Source organism: Myotis daubentonii, chromosome 2, assembly GCF_963259705.1.
Source record: "Myotis daubentonii chromosome 2, mMyoDau2.1, whole genome shotgun sequence".
Lineage (NCBI taxonomy): Eukaryota > Metazoa > Chordata > Mammalia > Chiroptera > Vespertilionidae > Myotis > Myotis daubentonii.
Window position 1 is genome coordinate 114,862,218 of NC_081841.1, and position 19,558 is coordinate 114,881,775.

Here is a 19,558-nt window from a genome sequence, read left to right on the forward strand (position 1 = left end):
CAAAATCTACACTGTTTGACAAGCTCACATTTCTTTCACTATCTGGTAATTCCCTTAACTGTTCATTACAGATTTTTAATAGTATACTTAAAACTCCTGCTATTCAAATGTTAGTCGTGAGCTTCACTGTAAAATTTTATGAAACCTATTCCTTCCTCCCACAACTCCTCAAAATTTATTTCTTCAAAGAACCGATAACTCAATACCTGACAACTGTATCCACAGTGATAATAAATGTTACGTTTAAAATGATTTAACTAGAATAATTCCAAAGTGCCGTCAGCATAGTCCATGGTCGGCAAACTGCGGCTCGCGAGCCACATGTGGCTCTTTGGCCCCTTGAGTGTGGCTCTTCCTGAGCCTTAGGAGTACCCTAATTAAGTTAAGAACAATGTACCTACCTATATAGTTTAAGTTTAAAAAATTTGGCTCTCAAAAGAAATTTCAATCATTGTACTGTTGATAGTTGGCTCTGTTGACTAATGAGTTTGCCGACCACTGGCCATGCAGAAATGCAACATGGCACTTTCACTGCTACCTTCTGGCAACATGGCACTTTCACTGCTACCTTCTGGAAGAATAGTTAGTTCTTCAAAGCATGAGAGTTCAAACAGGGGTAATTTAAACAGTCAGATTATCAATGGTTAATGTACTCAAGATAGTCAGTGATTAAGTGGCCTACATATACATTATAGCTTTTATATGTTTTCCAATTTCTTACGGATTTTTTCAATATCAAATATAAGAGAAAACCTCTTTTAAAAGTGTCTCAGGTATTTTCGATAGTTTCAGAATTATCTGTAGGAAGCTCTGACTTAGTTGTATAGAGTTTGATATATGTGTACACCATTAAATCCAAATCATGTTTTATATCAAAATTTGTGTTAAGCAAAGCTACTAATAAGTTACTTGGCCTTTGGTCTGTAAAAATTTTCCTCAGGTATGCTTTGAGATGCTTTTGCCTTTTCCATAGCGCTCATTCTCAACCTTCATCACAGGAAGAATACATAGGACCTTCAGCAATGCATAAACATTAGGAAAAAACTTGATGCCTAGCAAGTGGAAGGCTTCATAAATAGCATATGGAAGCTCTATATCTTTTCTTCTGTGTTTCCACTTGATTCTCCAACAACGCAGCTCAGCTGAGAGTGTATCAGGATTGTGTAAGTCGCTTCTGTACATGTCAGCATGGTGCTCCTCCAATGTATTAAATTTGAGCTGTCCCATGACAGAGGGTACAAGAGATGAGCATTTAAGAGCTTTGAGGTGCTGAATAATGTGTTCTTTCAGTTCCTGAATAATGTGGCCGACTGTTGGAACACTTATAGCTTCTTTATAGTAACTCTCAGAGGCTAGTTGAGATTCCAGGTTCCCTTGCTGATCTCTGTGGAATTTCCCAGGGAGCTTCATCTGAATGTCTAATTTGGTTGCCAAATTGGTGGCTTACTCAAACCAAAATTCATAATAAACTTCAATATTTTCCATCACTTCATTTAGTGAATGCAGCACCACAGTCAAGCTACTGGCTGCAAAGAAGACACCAGAAGTCTGCCCCTGGAGATTCTCCCCAAAGGCTCTTGTAAAAGATATAATGTTTTTATGAATGACAATGGTAACAACAAATTCAAAATCTGTTACTGCACTACAGAGTACAAATGCTCAGCCCATTATACAGTTATTCCATCTAATATTTGTATCATTAATTATACTGTCTAAACATAAAACAAGTGCTTGTAGGAGGTCCACTAAAATTTCAAAAGCTCATGCCTGCCTATCCATCAAGAATGGCAAATTTACTTCAATTCTTTACCCCTTTCTTTATTGTTCTGAAGAAGGGCAGAAATTACATTGGCAAGCTCTAAAAGCAATTCTGATGACCAATAGAAAAAAGAACAAACTTCCTCATGTCCCTAACGCAACAGACACTCCCATAACAGGCACAGATTTGACCAACCACATATTTAAGGCAGAGGAAGAGCAGAGTGTGTAGATAGCTTGGGGATATTTTTCCAAAAGTCTAGGAGCAACTATTTTCATTTTGGAAGAAAATCCACTGTATACAATGTAAACCTGGCCACGACAATATTCCAAGTTTAATACCTACTTCTCAATTATCGCAGTGTGAAATTTCATAGCAAAATTTCAACATTGGCTTTATAAGGCAGGAAACCCACAAATTCATCTCTCGGTTATGAGCTTCATCAACAAGCCGCACCAACACAGGCAAGTGTTCTTTCCCTCCTTTGTCGACTATGTCCTCAGTGATAATCAAAAAGAAGTGAGAGTCTCTCACTTCCCTGAGCATTTCTTCCCGGATACAGCTCTCACATATTTCTAGCATCTGTTTCTGCTGTGCTTTTGAAAGAATGGTGTGTTGACTGCTGTTGTCTCAAAGAGATTTCTCAGAAACTCTTCACCAGAATTTATCCGGCACTCCAACAGTGCCTGAAAGTTATCAGGAGTAAAGAGACCTTCTGGGATTTCATCAGCTTCATGTTCATTTAGAGGTCTGTTTTGTTTTTTCATAAGAATCAAAATTTCAAATAAAGATTTTGAGTATTTTTTGTTTTCCTTCTCTTCAAGGATTAAAGGTAAATGTCTTCATTCTGTTCTTCACCCCCTTCTGCACTGGAATTCTGAGCATTGCTGTTGTTGATTTCTTTATGTTTTTGTTCCTGTTAATAAATTTCAACAATTTTTTTTCTGTTTCAACTGTCCTGATTTCATCTTCACTCAATTATTTTATTTGTTTTCTATGTATACTATGTAGATTGTTCAAATGACTTGTAAGATCAAATATTGTTTGTATTGCATTATCTCAAAAAACTGTCTTATAAGGAATTCCAATGACTTCAAAAGTATCTGCTACAAATAATTTTGAGAAATAAATAACCCAATCATTCTTTAGTTTTCTGGTGCCTCTGCAAAATGTATAGTTCTACAGATCATAGAGGTCTCAAAGTGTTTGGCACATAATCGATAATGTTTATTTAGTTGATCAGGTGTTTTATCTTCTAAGTCTGCCCTATTACAATTTCCCACCCACTTCTGGCATCTGGCCAGACCCCTTGGGAACTGGAAGAAGGCCAAATCCAACTGTGTGCTCTTCTGCCTGCAGTTGGGATCCTCAAAGAAGTTTGGCATCCTTGCCCACCCCTGGGCCAGCCCAGCCCTCCTCTCCCTGCCTCCTCAGGGCAGCCTGCTTGCCTGTCTGGGCCCAGGGAGAGGACCCTGGCGGGTAGCTGGCTTGGCAAGACCAGAGCACCATGGGGAGAAACAGGCAAGTAGAAAACTGCAAGGGGCAGAAGGGGGCACCACAGTCTGAGGTGGAACTGGGGATGTGGCTCCACAGTGCTGTGAGGGGCTGGGAGGATTTACCACTGCCACATACACTGGTGAACCTCCCGCCACCTGGAGAAAGATAGGTTTTAAGTATTCTTTGACTATTTGGAAGAATTCATTGGTGAAGCTATCTGGTTCTGGAGTTTTATTTTTGGGGGAGATTTTAGGTAGTTTTTTCAAATTCCTCACTGCTGATTGGTCTATTTAGATTTTCTAATTCTTCATGATTTAGTCAAAAAAGGTTATATATTTCTAGGACCTCATCTATTTTTTTTAGGTTATTGAATCTGGTGGCATATATCCTATATAATAAAAGCCTAATATGAAAATTGACAAAACTGCAGAACGACTGGTAGCTATGATGCACACTGACCACCAAGGGGAAGATGCTCAATGTAGGAGCTGACCCCTGGTGGTCAGTGCACTCCCACAGAGGGAGCACCACTCAGCCAGAAGCTGGACTCATGGCTTGTGAGTGCAGCAGCGGTGGTGGGAGCCTCTCCCGCCTTGTCCTTATGCCGGCTTAGGCCCGCTCCCCCGGGCAGCAGTTGAACATCCCCTGAGGGGTCCCAGACTGTGAGAGGGTGCAGGCCAGGCTGAGGGAACCCCCTCCTCCCAGTGCATGAATGTCATGCACCGGGCCTCTAGTTTTTTCATAATATTCTAATTCCTTTGTGTATCTGTGATGTCTATGGTGACTTCTTTGTTCTCAATTCTGATTTTGTTTATATGGGTCTTTTCCCTTTTATCCTTAGTGAGTCCAGTCAGGGATTTGTCAGTTTTATTGATCTTTTCAAAGAACTAGATCTGTTTTATTGATTTTTTTGTATAGTGTTTTTTTTTCTCTATTTTATTTAATTCTGCTATAAATTTTATTATTTTTCTTTCTGCTTCTGACTACATAAAAAAGGTCAATATTTATTTTCTTTTTCTTTTTGAATTAAATGGTTTTATTATAGAATATTTTCTTTTTTATTTTGTTTAAAGTATTACACATAGTAGTACATATATCTCCTTTTTTTCCCCATTGACCTTCCCCAGCCTCCCCTACTGCCTGTCGCATGCCCTCATCCCACCCCCCTTACACTCCCGTGTCTTGTGTCTATTGGTTGTGCTTATATGCATGCATACAAGACCTTTGGTTGATCTCTTATCCCCCCACCCCACAACACTCCCCAGCCTTCCTGCTATAGTTTGACAGTCTGTTTGACACTTTACTGCCTCTGTATCTATCTATTTGTTCATCAGGTTATAATGTTCTTTATTTTCCATAAATGAATGAGATCATGTGGTATTTTTCTTTCATTGCCTGGCTTATTTCACTTAGCATAATGCTCTCTAGTTCAATCCATGCTGCTGCAAATTGTAAGAATACCTTCTTTTCTATAGCAGCATGGTATTTCATTTTATAGATGTACCATAGTTTTCTAATCCATTCATCCGCTGATGGGCATTTAGGCTGTTTCCAGATCTTAGGTAGGGTAAATTGTGCTGCTATGAACATAGGGGTGCATATATCCTTTCTGATTGGTGTTTCTGGTTTCTTGGGATATATTCCTAGAAGTGAGATCACTGGGTCAAATGGGAGTTCCATTTTTAGTTTTTTGAAGAAACTCCATACTGTTTTCCACAGTGACTGCACCAGTCTGCATTCCCACCAGCAGTGCACGAGGGTTCCTTTTTCTCCGCATCCTCACCAGCACTTGTCGTTTGTTGATAATTGCCATTCTGACAGGTGTGAGATGGTACCACATTGTCATTTTGATTTGCATCTCTCAGATTATTAGTGACCTTGAGCATGTTTTCATATGTCTCTTGGCCTTCCTTCTGTCTTCTTTCAAAAAGTATCTATTTAGGTCCATAGCCCATTTTTTAATTGGATCATTTATCTTCCTTTTATTAAGTTGTGAGTTCCCTGTAAACGTTGGTGGTTAAATCTTTATCAGAGATAACGTTTGCAAATATGTTCTCCCATAAGTGTGCTCTCTTGTTTTGTTGATGGTTTCGTTAGCTGTGTGAAAGCTTTTTTATTTTGATGTAGTCCCATTTGTTTATTTTATCTTTAGTTTCCATTGCCCTAGGAGTGGTATCAGTGAAGAAAATGCTTCAGCATATGTCTGAGATTACACTGCCTGTGGATTCCTCTAGTATTTTTATGGTTTCCTGTCTTATGTTAAAGTCCTTTATCCATTTTGAGTTTATTTTTGTGTATGGTGTAAGTTGGTGGTCTAGTTTTATTTTTTTTGCATGTATCTGTCCAATTTTCCCAACACCATTAATTGAAGAGACTGTCTTGACTCCATTGTCTGTTAATACCTTCATTGTCAAATATTAATTGAGCATAGTGGTTTGGGTTGATATAAATGACACAGAGACCAAAAAAAAAATACAAAAGATCAACAAAACCAAGAGCTGGTTCTTTGAAAGGATAAACAAGATTGATGAACCTCTAGCCAGGCTCACTAAGAAGCAAAGAGAGAGGACACAAATAAACAAAATCAGAAACAAAAGAGGCTAAATAACAACAGACCCCACAGAAATACAAAGGATTGTTAAAAAAAAATACTATGAACAACTCTATTACAACAAACTAGAAAACATAGAGGAATTGGACATATTCTTAGAAAAATACAACCTTCCAAAACCTAATCAGGAAGAATCTAAAAATCTCAATAGGCCAATAACTATGGAAGAAATTGAAGCAGTAATCAAAAAGCTTCCAGCAAACAAAAGTCCGGGGCCAGACGGTTTCACAGGGGAGTTTTACCAAACATTCAAGGAAGAACTAAAACCTATCCTCATACACAGACTATTCCAAAAAATTCAAGAGGAAGGAACACTTCCAAGCACATTCTATGAAGCCAGCCAGCATCACCCTAATACAAAAACCAGATAAAGACAACACAATGAAAGAGAATTACAGGTCAATATCCCTCATGAACATAGATGCCAAAATCCTCAACAAAATTCTAGCAAATCAGATCCAGCATCACATCAGAAAGGTCATTCACCATGACCAAGTAGGATTTATCCAAGGGATGCAAGGATGGTACAATATCTGCAAATCAATAAACATGATACATCACATAAACAAATTGAGAGATAAAAACCACACAGTCATATCAATTGATGCAGAAAAAGCATTTGACAAAATCCAACACCCATTTTTTATTAAAACAACTCTCATCAAATGGGAATAGAAGATCATACCTCAACATAATAAAAGCCATATATGACAAACCCACAGCCAACATCATACTCAATGGGCAAAACCTAAAACCATTTCCCCTACAAACAGGAACAACACAGGAATGCCCACTCTCACCACTCCTGTTCGACATAGTACTGGAAGTATTAGCCACTGCAATTGGACAAGAAGAAGAAATAAAAGGCATCGAATTTGGAAAAGAAGAAGTAAAACTGTCCTTATTTGCAGATGACATGATATTGTACATAAAAAACCCTAAAGACTCCATCAAAAACCTATTAGACTTAGTAAATGAATTTGGCAATGTAGCAGGATACAAAATTAATGCCAAGAAATCTGGGCCATTTCTATACACCAATAGTGACCTTACAGAAAGAGAGACTAAAAAAGCAATCCCATTTACTATCACACCAAATAAATTAAGATACCTAGGAATAAACTTAACTAAGGAGGTAAAAGACCTATATGCGGAAAACTACAGGACACTGAAAAAAGAGATAGAGGAAGACATAAACAGATGGAAGAACATACCATGTTCATGGATTGGTAGACTCAACATCATTAAAATGTCCATACTCCCCAATGCAATCTATAGAGTCAATGCACTCCCCATTATAATACCAACAGCATATTTCACAGACCTAGAAAGAACTCTCCAAAAATTCATCTGGAATAAAAGAAGACCCCGAATAGCCCCAGCAATCCTGAGAAAGAAAAACAAAATAGGTGGAATCTCAATACCAGATTTCATGCTATATTACAAAGCCACTGTTCTCAGTACAGCCTGGTACTGGCACAAGAACAGACATATAAACCATTTGAATAGAATAGAGAACCCAGGTATAGACCCAGGCTGCTATTTCTTTATTGATCTTCTCTTTGGTTTATCTGTTTATAGCTTTCAAAACTATGATTGTGTTTAATCTGTTTTTCCCTTTAGTTCTGTGACTATCCTATCTAATAAAAGACAAAAAGGGTAATTAACCATACCTCCGCTATGCTTCCCATTGGCTAATCAGGGTGATATGCAAATTAACCACCAACAAAGATGGTGGTTAATTTGTATACTAGGCTTCAAGGGGTGGAGCGAAGTCAAAGGACCCCCAAGCTTGCAGAGCAGCGAGGCCTCCCTGAGGCAAAGCCTAATGGAAGCCCTGTGTGTTTATGCACCCTGGGGGTGCAGAGGTCCCATCCTAGGCAGAGGCCAGATGGTGCAACTTCCGACTCTGAGAAGCAGCCTGGGGGCTTGAAGACGACTTCTCTGACCCGGCTCCACCAGGAGAGGAGCAGAGAAAGGCCCAAGCCTCCCTCAAGGTGACCCGAAACCCCCACCCACACCAAGCAGGCTGCTGGGACTGTGCGAGGAGGACTCACCTCCAAGCCCAGCTGGTGGCCCTGCTGCAGCCATGGCATTCCTGGGTGCAGGCCCCAGCAGGACAGGGGGTGGAGGTGGGGGCACCTTGAGTCCTGGTCTTCCTCCTGCTTCAGGGCCTCACCCTCCGCAGGCCTCCTCCTCCCCAGCGCCCAGAGCAGCGGACCCACCGATGTTGCTCCCCGCTGGCCAGGGGGTGAATGGAGCAGGGGACTCCCAGGTGAAGGGTCACCCTGGAGAGGAGACCCGACACCTCCATGCCCCGCTCCTGTTCAGGAACATCCCGGAGATCGCGAGTTTGCACCACGGGCATTGGGGCAGCGTGATGGCACCGATGGTGGAGAAGGCACTGTGCATGCAGGCGCTGCTGCAGCCCGGGACCTCCTCAAAGGCTTCGAGATGTTCGGTCCCTCTTCAAGCCCTACATCCGGTACTGCATGGAGGAGGAGGGATGCATGGAGTACACGCGCAGCCTGCTGCGCGACAACAACCTCTTCCCGGCCTAGGTGATGTGGGCCGAGAAGCAGCAGCAATGCCAGAGGCTGAAGCTGAGCGACATGCTCGCCAAGCCCCACCATCGGCTCACCAAGTACCTGCTGCTGCTCAAGTCAGTGCTGAGGAAGACGGACGAGCAGCGTGCCAAGGAGTCCGTCATCACCATGATCAGCTCCGTGGAGCGCTTCATCCAACTCGTGAATGCGTGCATGCGGCAGCGACAGGAGCAGCAGCGGCTGGTGGCCGTGGTGAGCCACATTGACTCCTAGGAGGTGGTGGAGGGTGGCAACAATGAGGTGGACAAGCTCCTGAAGGAATTTCTGCACCTGGACCTGACCGGTGCCCATCCCTGGTGCCTCCTCAGAGGAGACAGGTCAGCTGCTGTTGGAGGGCAGCCTTAGGATGAAGGAGGGAAAGGACAGCAAGATGGATGTGTACTGCTTCCTCTTCACGGACCTACTCTTAGTAACCAAGGCAGTGAAGAAGGCTGAGAGGACCAAGGTCATCAGGCCACCACTGCTGGTGGACAAGATCGTGTGCCGGAGCTGCAGGACCCTGGCTCCTTCCTCCTCATCTACCTGAACGAGTTCCACAGCGCCGTGGGGGCCTACACGTTCCAGGCCAGCGGGCAGGCTCTGTGCCGAGGTTGGATGGACTTCATTTACAATGCCCAGAACCAGTTGTGCAGCTGCATGCGCAGGAGCACGCGGGCAGCTAGCAGCACCTGCAGAGCCTGGAGGAGGATGAGCAGGAGGAAGAGGAGGAAGATGAGAAGGAAGAGGAAGGTGGGGAGAGTAGCACTTTCACTGCCAGCTCCCCCACCATCCTGTGCAAAAGCAGCAACAGCCTGGACTCCCAGCACTGTGCCTCTGACGGCTCCACAGAGACCCTGGCCATGTTGGAGCCCGGGGAGACGCTCTCCTCTCCCGAGTTTGAGGGTGGCCCCTTCAGCTCCCAGTCGGACGAGATGTCCCTCAGTACCACCACCTCATCTGTCACACTGACCAGCGAACTGCTGGCCCTGGGCCCCGGGAGGGCAGCTCCTGCTCCATGGACTCCGCCTATGGCACCCTCTCCTGCACCTCCTTGCAAGACTTTGCGACCCCAGCCCCTGTGGTGGAGCCAGTGCCCCGGCCCCTACATTTACCACAGGCCCCTTCAACCCCGCCCTAGCCCTGCCTCCGCCACGGCACCCCTGTCCAGCTGCTGCCCCACCTGCCCTACCTGCTCAAGTCCAAATCTGAGGCCAGCCTCCTGCAGCTGCTGGCAGGGGGCACCCCCAACCGCAGCCTGTCAGAACTTTGATTGGCTGCCACAGCCACCGGCACTAGGACTCAGGGCTCCCCTCACGAAGCTGGGCCCCCGCTAGAATTGCGGGGGGGGGGGCGCCACACCAAGCCCTGGCAGTGGCTCCCAGCTATCAGAGATGGAGGGCAGGACCACCTGCCTGGCGGGGGAGCCCAAAGGGCCCGCCAGAAGGAGCAGAGAGCTGCCCTCAGGGGTCACCCGCAGGGTCCAGCCTGAGCTTCCCCCCCCCACCATCTCTGCCCAGCACAGGAAGCTGATGCTGGCCCAGCTCTACGGCACCAGGACCACCCTGCTGCTTAACTCCCAGGCCCTGAGCACAGCGTGGAGCCGCCATGCCTGGAGGGCGCGGTGGGCGGGGGGTGGGGGGAGGGGGGGGGCGAGCGCACATGTGCCTGGTGTAGCGGGACTTGCTGGGGAGTCCCCCGCCCCGCTCGCCCTCCCCCCCCCCCCCCCCCCGCCTTCCCCGGGCGGGCCTCAGGCCCAGAGCCCAACGCAGAAGGGCTGCAGTGCAGCCACCAGGCCCTGAAGGCTGCCCTGAAAGCCACACAAAGACAAGCTGCTGCTGGAGGGCAGGCATGTGGTGCTCTGAGAAGATGCCGGAGGTAGGGAAGGAAGGTCATGGAAGGGAACAATTGCAAGCGGAGATCCGAAGGTTCTGAAAGCAGAGGACCAGCTCCCTGCAGACCTGAGCTCCGTGTGGGCCTCTTTCTCGGCCTGTGGAAGTGGTGCAGACACAGGAGGAGGTGATGGACCGGGACTGCGCCCAAGGAAGACTCACAGGAAGCAATGTGTGGACAGGGCCAGCCGGAGCAGGCAGGCCCGTGCGGAGCTTGCTGGAGCGCAGCCAGACCCCAAGGCAACCACCAAGCCAGGCCCCAGGGAGAAGTGAGCAGATGCCACTCCACTTGCTGGAGAAGACCATTGAGCAGAAAACTAAATAAACTGATTTTACATCATTTCCCAGGTGGAGAACAGTTGGTATGTAAGCCCCTGACCAGTTCCCAGCCTCTCCTCTGTCTGTCTATCTCACTCTTAGGTACCATGTTCTTTGTTCTCTCTTAACTGCAACTCATTTTTAAACTAGATTGCTTTTAAAAGAAGACTAAATAAAGTTCCCCTTAAGTTATTTAGGTGGTGCTGGGGCTGCTGGGGGCTGGATTAGAGACACAAACAGGCAGGGGAGCCCGGCACCCAGCAGCTCCAAGGCCTGCTGAGGCGATGTTGGGGCTGCTGGGGGCTTGATTGGAGACACAAACCAGCAGGCCTGGCACCTAGCAGCCCCAAGGCCCACTACCTTGGTGCTGGGGCTGCTGGGGGTATCAGAGACACAAACCCACAGGCCTGGCACCCAGCAGCCCCAGCACAGCAACCCAAACCCTGCCATCACGGAGCTGGGGCTGCTGGGGGCAGAATCAGAGACACAAACCTGCAGGCTCAGCACCCAGCAGCCCCAAGGCCCACCACCTCGGCGCTGGGGCTGCTGGGGGCCTGATCAAAGACACAAACATGCAGGGGAGGCCCACCACCTTGGTGCTGAGGCTGCTGGGGCCCTGATTGAAGACACAGATCCACAGCCTCAGCACCCAGAAGCCCCAAACCCCGCCATCAAGGTGCTGGGGCTGCTGGGGGTATCAGAGACACAAACCCGCAGGCCCGGCAACCAGCAGACCCAAGGCCTTGGCGGCAGCGCTAAGGAGCAGCAAGCCAAGTGGTAGGAAGCAGCAAGCAAGTGAGCAGTAAGGAGGGAGGGGTCTCGGACTGCGAGAGGGCACAGGCTGGGCTAAGGGACCCCCCACTTATCCCCAGTGCACGAATTTCATGCACTGGGCCTCTAGTTTGTTTATATAATTCAGTGCTCCCTGGTTGGGTGCATATATATTGAGAAATGTTATGCTTTCTTTATGTAGTGTCTCCTTTATCATTATAAAGTGTCCATCTTTGTCTCTTGTTATCTTGTAATCTATTTTGTCAGACACAAGTATGGGTACACCTGCTTTTCTGTGGATATTATTTGCTTGGAGAATCACTTTCTATACTTTTTCGTTTTATCTACCTTTGTCTTTGCAACTTAGATGTATCTCTTGTAGGCAGCCTATGGTTGGGTTTTGTTTCTTGATCGACTCTGCTACTCTGTCCCTCTTTATTGGTGAATTCAGACCACTTACATTTGTGGTAACTATCAATGTATGGGGATTTCCTATATACATTTTTCTTTTGTTTTCTAATAGCTCTGTTCCTCCATTGTATTTTTTCCCCTTTCCGTATCTGTCTTTTTTGTTGTTGTTTAGAGGTATCCCATATATCTTTTCTATTTCTTCTTTTTTAAAGCTATATGTCCTGGTTTGAAAATGTTTATATGTGGTTACCATTAGATTTATAAAAAATGAAGTTGCATGTATACTGTAGTATTTTTGCTTTTGTTTTTGTCTTTTCGTGTTTTGTTTTGTTTTCATTTGAGTGCATCTGATCTTCATGCTCCTTTGCCAGTTCAGACTGTTGCCCCCTACCCTTTTATGTTTTTGTTGCCACATATTATCCTTGTTTATGATGTAAGGTTTTTGGTGATCTTATTCTTAGTGTTGTGACCTTATGTTCTTTGTTTCATGTAGAATAACTCCCTTAAATATTTCCTGCAATGGAGGTTTTATGCTGATAAAATCCCTCAGTTTCTATGTCTGGAAATGTCTTTATTTCTTCTTTATAATTAAAAGGATAATTTTGATAGATATGTCATTTATGGCTGGTAATTTTTCTCTTTCATATGTTGGCATCTTTAATTCCACACTATTCTGGCTTGTAGAGTTTCTTCTGAGACGTCAGATTAAATCTTTATGAGTTTTCCTTTGTAGATCACTTCCTTCTTTTCCCTGGTTGCTTTGAGAAATTTTTCATTGTCATTATTTTTTGGCAGTTTTAATACAAAGTGTTTTTGAAATGACCTCTTTGAATTGAGGTAACTAGATGTTCTGTTTATTTATTTTATTTGAGGATCTAGTTCTTTCCATAGATTTGGGAAGTGCTATCCACTATTTGTTTGAATTTACTCTCCATTCCCTTCTCACTCTCTTCATCTTATGGAATTTCTATTATTCTAATAATATTGTGTGTGTTTTGTGGAGTCAGATAGTTCTCATAGAGCTCTTTCATTTTTCCTTATACTCGAGTCTCTCTCTCTTCTTTTCTCTGTGTCATTTCTAGATTCCTGTTTGATATCACTAATCCCTTCCTCCCTCTGGTTGACTCTGTTTTCTATACTCAGTAGTTCACTCTTAATCTCTGATTACATGCTTCATTTCCAGGATTTCTGATTGGTTCTTTTTTAATGTTTCAATCTTTGGTAAAGTACTCGTTTTTTTCATTGATTTGATTTAGGAGTGCATTGAATTGCCTCTTTGGAGTTTCTCATATCTCATAGAATATTTTCAGAAGTGCAATCTTGAAATCTCTGTCATTTATGTCACATCTTTCCATGTGTTCCTGCTTGCTTTCTGGTGATATTTAATTTTTGTTCTGATTATCCTCACTACCATTGCTATTCATGGTATTTTCTCTTCTTCTTTGTCTAGGCCAATGGTCGTCAAACCGCGTCTTGCGAGCCACATGTGGCTCTTTGGCCCCTTGAGTGTGGCTCTTCCACAAAATACCAGATGCAGGCATGCACATACAATGCGATTGAAACTTTGTGGCCCATGCGCAGAAGTCAGTTTTCGGCCTGGGAGAATCTATTTTGAAGAAGTGGCGCTAGAAGTGGGGGGTGTCGGTCAGCCGGGCAATGGTAGACGCGTCGCAGGCAGGCCGCAGGATACGTTGTGGGGGGCGGGGAGGTGCGCTTGCCGTGCACGAGTTGAGTGAACCAGTCAGTCAGCAGTCTCATTGTGCAATGGTTAGTGCTAGTCATGTCCACAAATCGTGCACGGGTGACAAAAGTACCTACTCGCAGCATAAAGTTACCTGTATTTCTCCAACCAGCTGCAAATCCTACAGGTACTTTCGTCATCAATTTAAGAATTGTAATTATTTTGTGATGGTGGCTTTATTACTATAAAATGAAACATTTTTTAAGGTATGTTGAGATGGTTTGGACATATAGAGAGGATGAATAAAAGGAGATAGATGAAACAAGTATACAAGACGAATGTGGATGGGAGAGTTGGAAGGGGTCGACCTCTGCGAACGTACCTCAATCAGATCGAGGATGTTTTTAGCAAAGGCCAGCTTAGGAGTACCATAATTAAGTTAATAACAATGTACCTACCTATATAGTTTAAGTTTAAAAAATTTGGCTCTCAAAAGAAATTTCAATCGTTGTACTGTTGATATTTGGCTCTGTTGACTAATGAGTTTGCCGACCACTGGTCTAGGCATATCTATCTGTCTGTATTAGTGGTCTCTAGCAGCTTTCTCTAATGAGGTCTTTCTACTCTTTACCAATAGATAATGTTGAATCACAAGATTTTTCCTTTGTTATCTCCTAGACTTACCTCCATAGCTTCCATAAGACAATACAGTGGGCTGCTTCAGGGTGGGGTTCTTTTTGCCTCACCATAATGATGACCCCTGACCTCCATGGGGTCCTACCCCAACCATCTCACTGGGGGAAAAGTCACAGAGGGAAATGCCATTTTACTGCAGTAGCTCTTACTTTATAGATGATATGTTCCTCCACACAACTTCAAGGGCAACATGAGGATAATTTGCTCATCATTGGGGAGCTGCATGGAAGAACATGCTCTGTTATGAGTCACTGTTGGCTCAGTCACATGCTGAGTCACATGCTGGCTCAGTCACTGTTCACTCTGCTTGCCCTGCTGTCCTGCCTCCCACAGCTTTCTGTTCCTCCTGGTTAAAGAAAGTATTTACTACCACTGGCTTCCTCCGCTCTCCAGGCTAATCCATGAGCTCCTGGATGTGGCGCTGTGTCTGCAGGCTCTCTGAGCTGTCACCCTTCTCATCTCCTCATTTACTCCAAATTTTCCACCTTTAGATGTTTCAATATGTGGGTCTCTCAGTCATGCCTCTTTATTGAGTAGGGATTTTTTAAAAAATTATATTTGGTTATCTTGCTGACATTTTAGGAGAAAGGCCAAAGGGATTTCTTATGCTACCATTCCTCTGATGACACTATAGTTTTCTTTCCTTGTAAGATAACTGCTTGAATTCCATGATAAAGTATTGCTGGCCACCTAAAGTTGGGAAGTAGTCACTTTTATTTTATGGGGAAATTATGTGGAATTGGTTTTAATACCAGTATACCTAGAATGTCTCGCAAAATATTTTGATGACTATGAACTAGGAGGTCATGGTTTGATTCCAGGTCAGGGCATATACCCAGGTTGTGTACTCAATCCCCAGTATGGGGCATGCAGGAGGCAGCTGATCAATGGTTCTCTCTTATTATTGATGTGTCTATTACTTTCTTCCTCCCCCATCCTCTCTGAAATCAATAAAATATATTTTAAAAATATTCTAATGAAAGCATCAAGGTTCAACATTTTATAGTTGTAATATTTTTAATCTGAATTCAGTATTTTTGATTGATAGATAACTATTTAGATCATATATTTTTTTCTGAGCAGTTGCAATACTCAGGTATCTTACTGTTAACTACTTTTGGAGTTTGTGTCACTGAAGCTATTGTTTCATATTATCTAAGTTGTCAAATTGGTGAGAATAAAATTGTTCGTTGGGAGTTTGAAAATGGCAGCAGAGTAAAGTGGAAGCTACATTGAAACTCTCCCAGGACAAAACTGGAATTACAACTAAAATACAGAAAAATCATCCTGAATAATCAAATGAAGACTACCTGGAGAAATTCCTGATGTCTAATGATGGAAAGTGGAGACTGTATAGAGATGGTTAGGAAGTGAAGAAGTGAGAAAGAGCTTCCAGGCTCCCATAGGCAATAGCTCCAGTTCTGGAGAGATAACTCAGGTGTGGGGTGCTCCCGCTGAGAACTCTGGAGACTAAACATCAAATTGGACAACCCAGCCCAGAGCACCAGAACTGAGAAAGTTGCCCACATAATATCTGGCTGTGAAAAGCAGCAGGGCTCTGTCTGCCAGGAAGAGATGGCTAAAAATGCAGGCATCCTCTTAAAGGGCAAACACACAAAAAATTTTGTGCAGCCATTCACCTTCTGCTCCAGCAGAGGGAGGGAAGAGTGGACTAGAGCTGTGTGAAGAGAATCCAGGGTTGAGGGCTCTTGGGTTAGAGCTCAGAAGGCAGCCACCCTGGTTTCCTGTGCTGAGTAATTTCCAAATACCATAGAAAACTTCTTTCTCCATCAGGTCTTTATCATCAAGGCAGTGTTTAGAAGGTGGGGTAGGGGAGCAGCAATTGCCCCACTCTGTTGGAAAAACTCTTGCCCCACCCTGTACTCGATAGCCTGTGGTTAATTAAGACTGCATAACAATAAGAATGCAGTTAGAGGTGAATCTATGGAGTCTTTGCCTGATCTTCTTCTGAGCCTGGGGCTATGAAAAGTGGACCTTGGTGCACATCTTGTCTTTTCCAAAGGCACAGTCTCCAGCAGAGGGAGTCATAAGCTGTGGAATGCAGATAGCTCCAGAAAAGGTACTCAGGGCCAGTCTCAAACAGAGTCTGCCTTTGTCCTGCACTAGAGATTGGGAGTACTAGCAGATCTATTAGACACAAAAACAAACAGGCAGCCAAAATAGAGAGGAAAAAGCAAGCCAAGGATTAAATGAAAGAACATGAGAATTCTCCAGAAGAAGAGCTAAATGAAATGGAAATTTAAAAATTTATCAGATATAGAGTTCAGAATAATGATGGCGAGGATTCTCAACAGCATGAGAAAAGATATAGTAACTATGAAAAAAGACCAGTTGGGAATGAAAAATGACTAATAAAGAACACATTATAAAGAATACACAGCAGATTAGAGGAAGCTGAGGATCATATCAGTGAATTAGAAGACAGGGTAGAAAAAAGAACTCAATCAGAGGACAAAAAAGAAAAAAAACACCCAGCAAGACAGATTAAGGGAGTTGTGGGACATGACACATAACAATATTCACATCAAAGGAGTACAAGAATGGGAAGAAAATAAGAAAGGGATAGAGAACCTGTTTGAGGAAATAATGGCAGAAAGTTTCCCTAACTTAGTGAAGAAAAAAGACATGCAAGTTGAGGAAACACAGAGAGTTCCAAGCAAGAAGAATGCAAACAGGCCCACATGCAGACACATCATAATTAAAATGACAGAAATTAAAGACAAAGAGAGAATGTTAAAAGCAACAAGAGAAAATCAATTTGTTACCTACAAAGGGGCTCCCACAAGGCTGTCAGATGATTTCTCATCAGAAACTCTACAGGTCAGAAGAGAATGGCATGAAATACTCAAGGTAATGAAAAGCAAAGATCTGAAACCAAGATTACTATATCCAGCAAGGTTATCATGCAAAAACAGAGGGTGAAATGAGGAGCTTCCAAAACAACAACAAAAATATGGCTAAAGAAGTTTGTCACCAACAAACTAGCACAGCAAGAAATGCTAAAGGGACTGCTGTAATGAGAAGAAGAAACAGAGACAGACACATAGACATAAAGAATTGAAATTGCAATAAATAACTACCTCTCAATAATAACCTCAATTGTAAATGTATTAAATGCTCCAATCAAAAGACACAGGATAGTTGAATTTCTATGAAAAAATGAACCAAATATATGCTGTGTACAAGAGACCAACCTCAGAACAAAAGACTCACACAGATGAGAGTGAAAGGATGGAAAAATATTTCCCATGAAAATGGGGAAAAAAGGCTGGGGTAGCAATACACATATCTGACAAAATAGACTTCAAAATAAAGGCCCTCACAAGAGACAATAAATATTACTAAATAATACTCTAATGATCCATCCAACAAGAAGATATATCCCTGGTAAACATATATGCACCCAATACTGGAGCACCTAAATATATAAAACACTTCTGGAGAACTTTAAGTGTGATTGACAGCAATAAAGTAATAATTCAGGAGTTTATTACCCTTTGACTTCATTGGGTAGGTCTTCCAGACAAAAAATTAACAAGAAAATAGTGACTCCAAATGACACACTGGATCATATTGAATTAATTAATATTTATAGAACATTTCACCCCAAAGCTGCAGAATATATATGCTTCTCAAGTTCACAGGGGTCATTCACAAAGATAGACCACATGTTAGGACACAAAACAAGACTCTACAAGTTCAAGAAGATTGAAATCATATCAAACATCATCTTAGATCACAATGGAATAAAATTAGAAATCAACGACAGTAAAAATACCCCAAAACATTTCAACACATGGAGGCTAAACAGCGTGTTATTAAATGAGATCAAGAAATAAATAAAAACTTGTTTGAAATAAATGAACACAAACACACCACAACTCACAATCTCTGGAACACAGCAAAAGCAATCCTGAGAGCCAAATGCATAGCATTACAGGCTTACCTCAAAAAACAACAACAAAAAATTAATAATATACTATTTAATCCTACAATTTAAAGAATTAGTAAGAGAACAACAATAAAAGCCCAGAGTAAGAGGAAGGAAAGAAATAATAAATATCATAGTAGAAATAAATGACATATTGCACCTCACAAATTGAAGCAATAATGAATAAATGCCCATCCAGGAAATGCCCTGGGACAGATGCCTTCACAGGGGAATTTTACCAAACACTCAAAGAACTAATACCTATGCTCTTCAAATTATTCCAAAAAAAAAAAACCCAAGAGAAATAACACTTCCAATATTTTTTTATGAAGACAACATTACCCTAATTCTAAAACAAGATAAAGCCAATACATAAGCCAATATCCTTGATGAATATAGATGTTAAAATCCTCAACATAATATTAGCAAATCAGATCCAGGAATATATTAACAAGATCATGGATGGAACTGGAGAGCATTGTGCTAAGTGAAATAAGCCAGTCAATGAAAGAAAAACACCACATTATCTCACTCATTTATGGATAATAAAGACCATTATAAACTGATGAACAAAAATATACAGAGACAGAGCATCATCAAACAGACTGTCAAACTACAGCAGGAAGGCCGGGAAGTGTTGGGGGGGGGGAGCGGGGGGTAAAAGATCTACCGAAGGACTTGTATGCATGCATATAAACATAACCAATGGATGCAAGACACTGGGGGATAGGGGAGACCGGGGGAATGTCAAAGGGGTTGGGGGGGGTGGGGAAAGGAGACATACGTAATACTCTTTGTAAGACTTTAAGCAATAAAACAAAATTTAAAAAAATAAAAAGATCACATTCCATGACTATGTGAGATTTATTCCAGGGATGCAAGTTTGGTACAATATTCACAAATCAATAAAGGTGATACATCACATAAACGAAATGAAAGACAAAACCACATGATCATATCAATAGACACAAAAAGCATTTGACAAAATTGAGCACCCGTTTTTATAAAAACTCTCAGCAAAGTGGAAACAGATCATAGCACAGCATAATAAATGCCATATATGGCAAACCTACAGCCAACATCAGACTCAATGGGCAATAACTAAAACCATTTCCCCTAAGAACAGGAACAAGACAGGAATGTCTGCTTTCACCATGCTTATTCAACATAGTACTGGAAGTCCTAGTCACAGCAATGAGACAAGAAGAAAACATAAAAGGCATTCAAAATGGAAAGGAAGAAGTAAAACTGTCATTATTTGCAGATGACATGATATGTTACATAGAAAACCCAAAAGACTCCACCAAAAAACTACTAGTTTTAATTAATCAATTCAGTAATGTAGCAGCTTACAAAATTAATAACCAGAAATCAATGGCATTTTTATA

General features: G+C 42.7%; 2 pseudogenes; one reads left to right on the forward strand and one right to left on the reverse strand.

Annotated features, from left to right (window-relative positions):
- Nucleotides 1–712: 712 nt before the first annotated feature.
- Nucleotides 713–3,144, reverse strand: LOC132226304 (52 kDa repressor of the inhibitor of the protein kinase-like; annotated as a pseudogene).
- Nucleotides 3,145–8,094: 4,950 nt separating this feature from the next.
- Nucleotides 8,095–11,440, forward strand: LOC132226657 (pleckstrin homology domain-containing family G member 5-like; annotated as a pseudogene).
- The last annotated feature ends 8,118 nt before the right edge of the window (nt 11,441–19,558 follow it).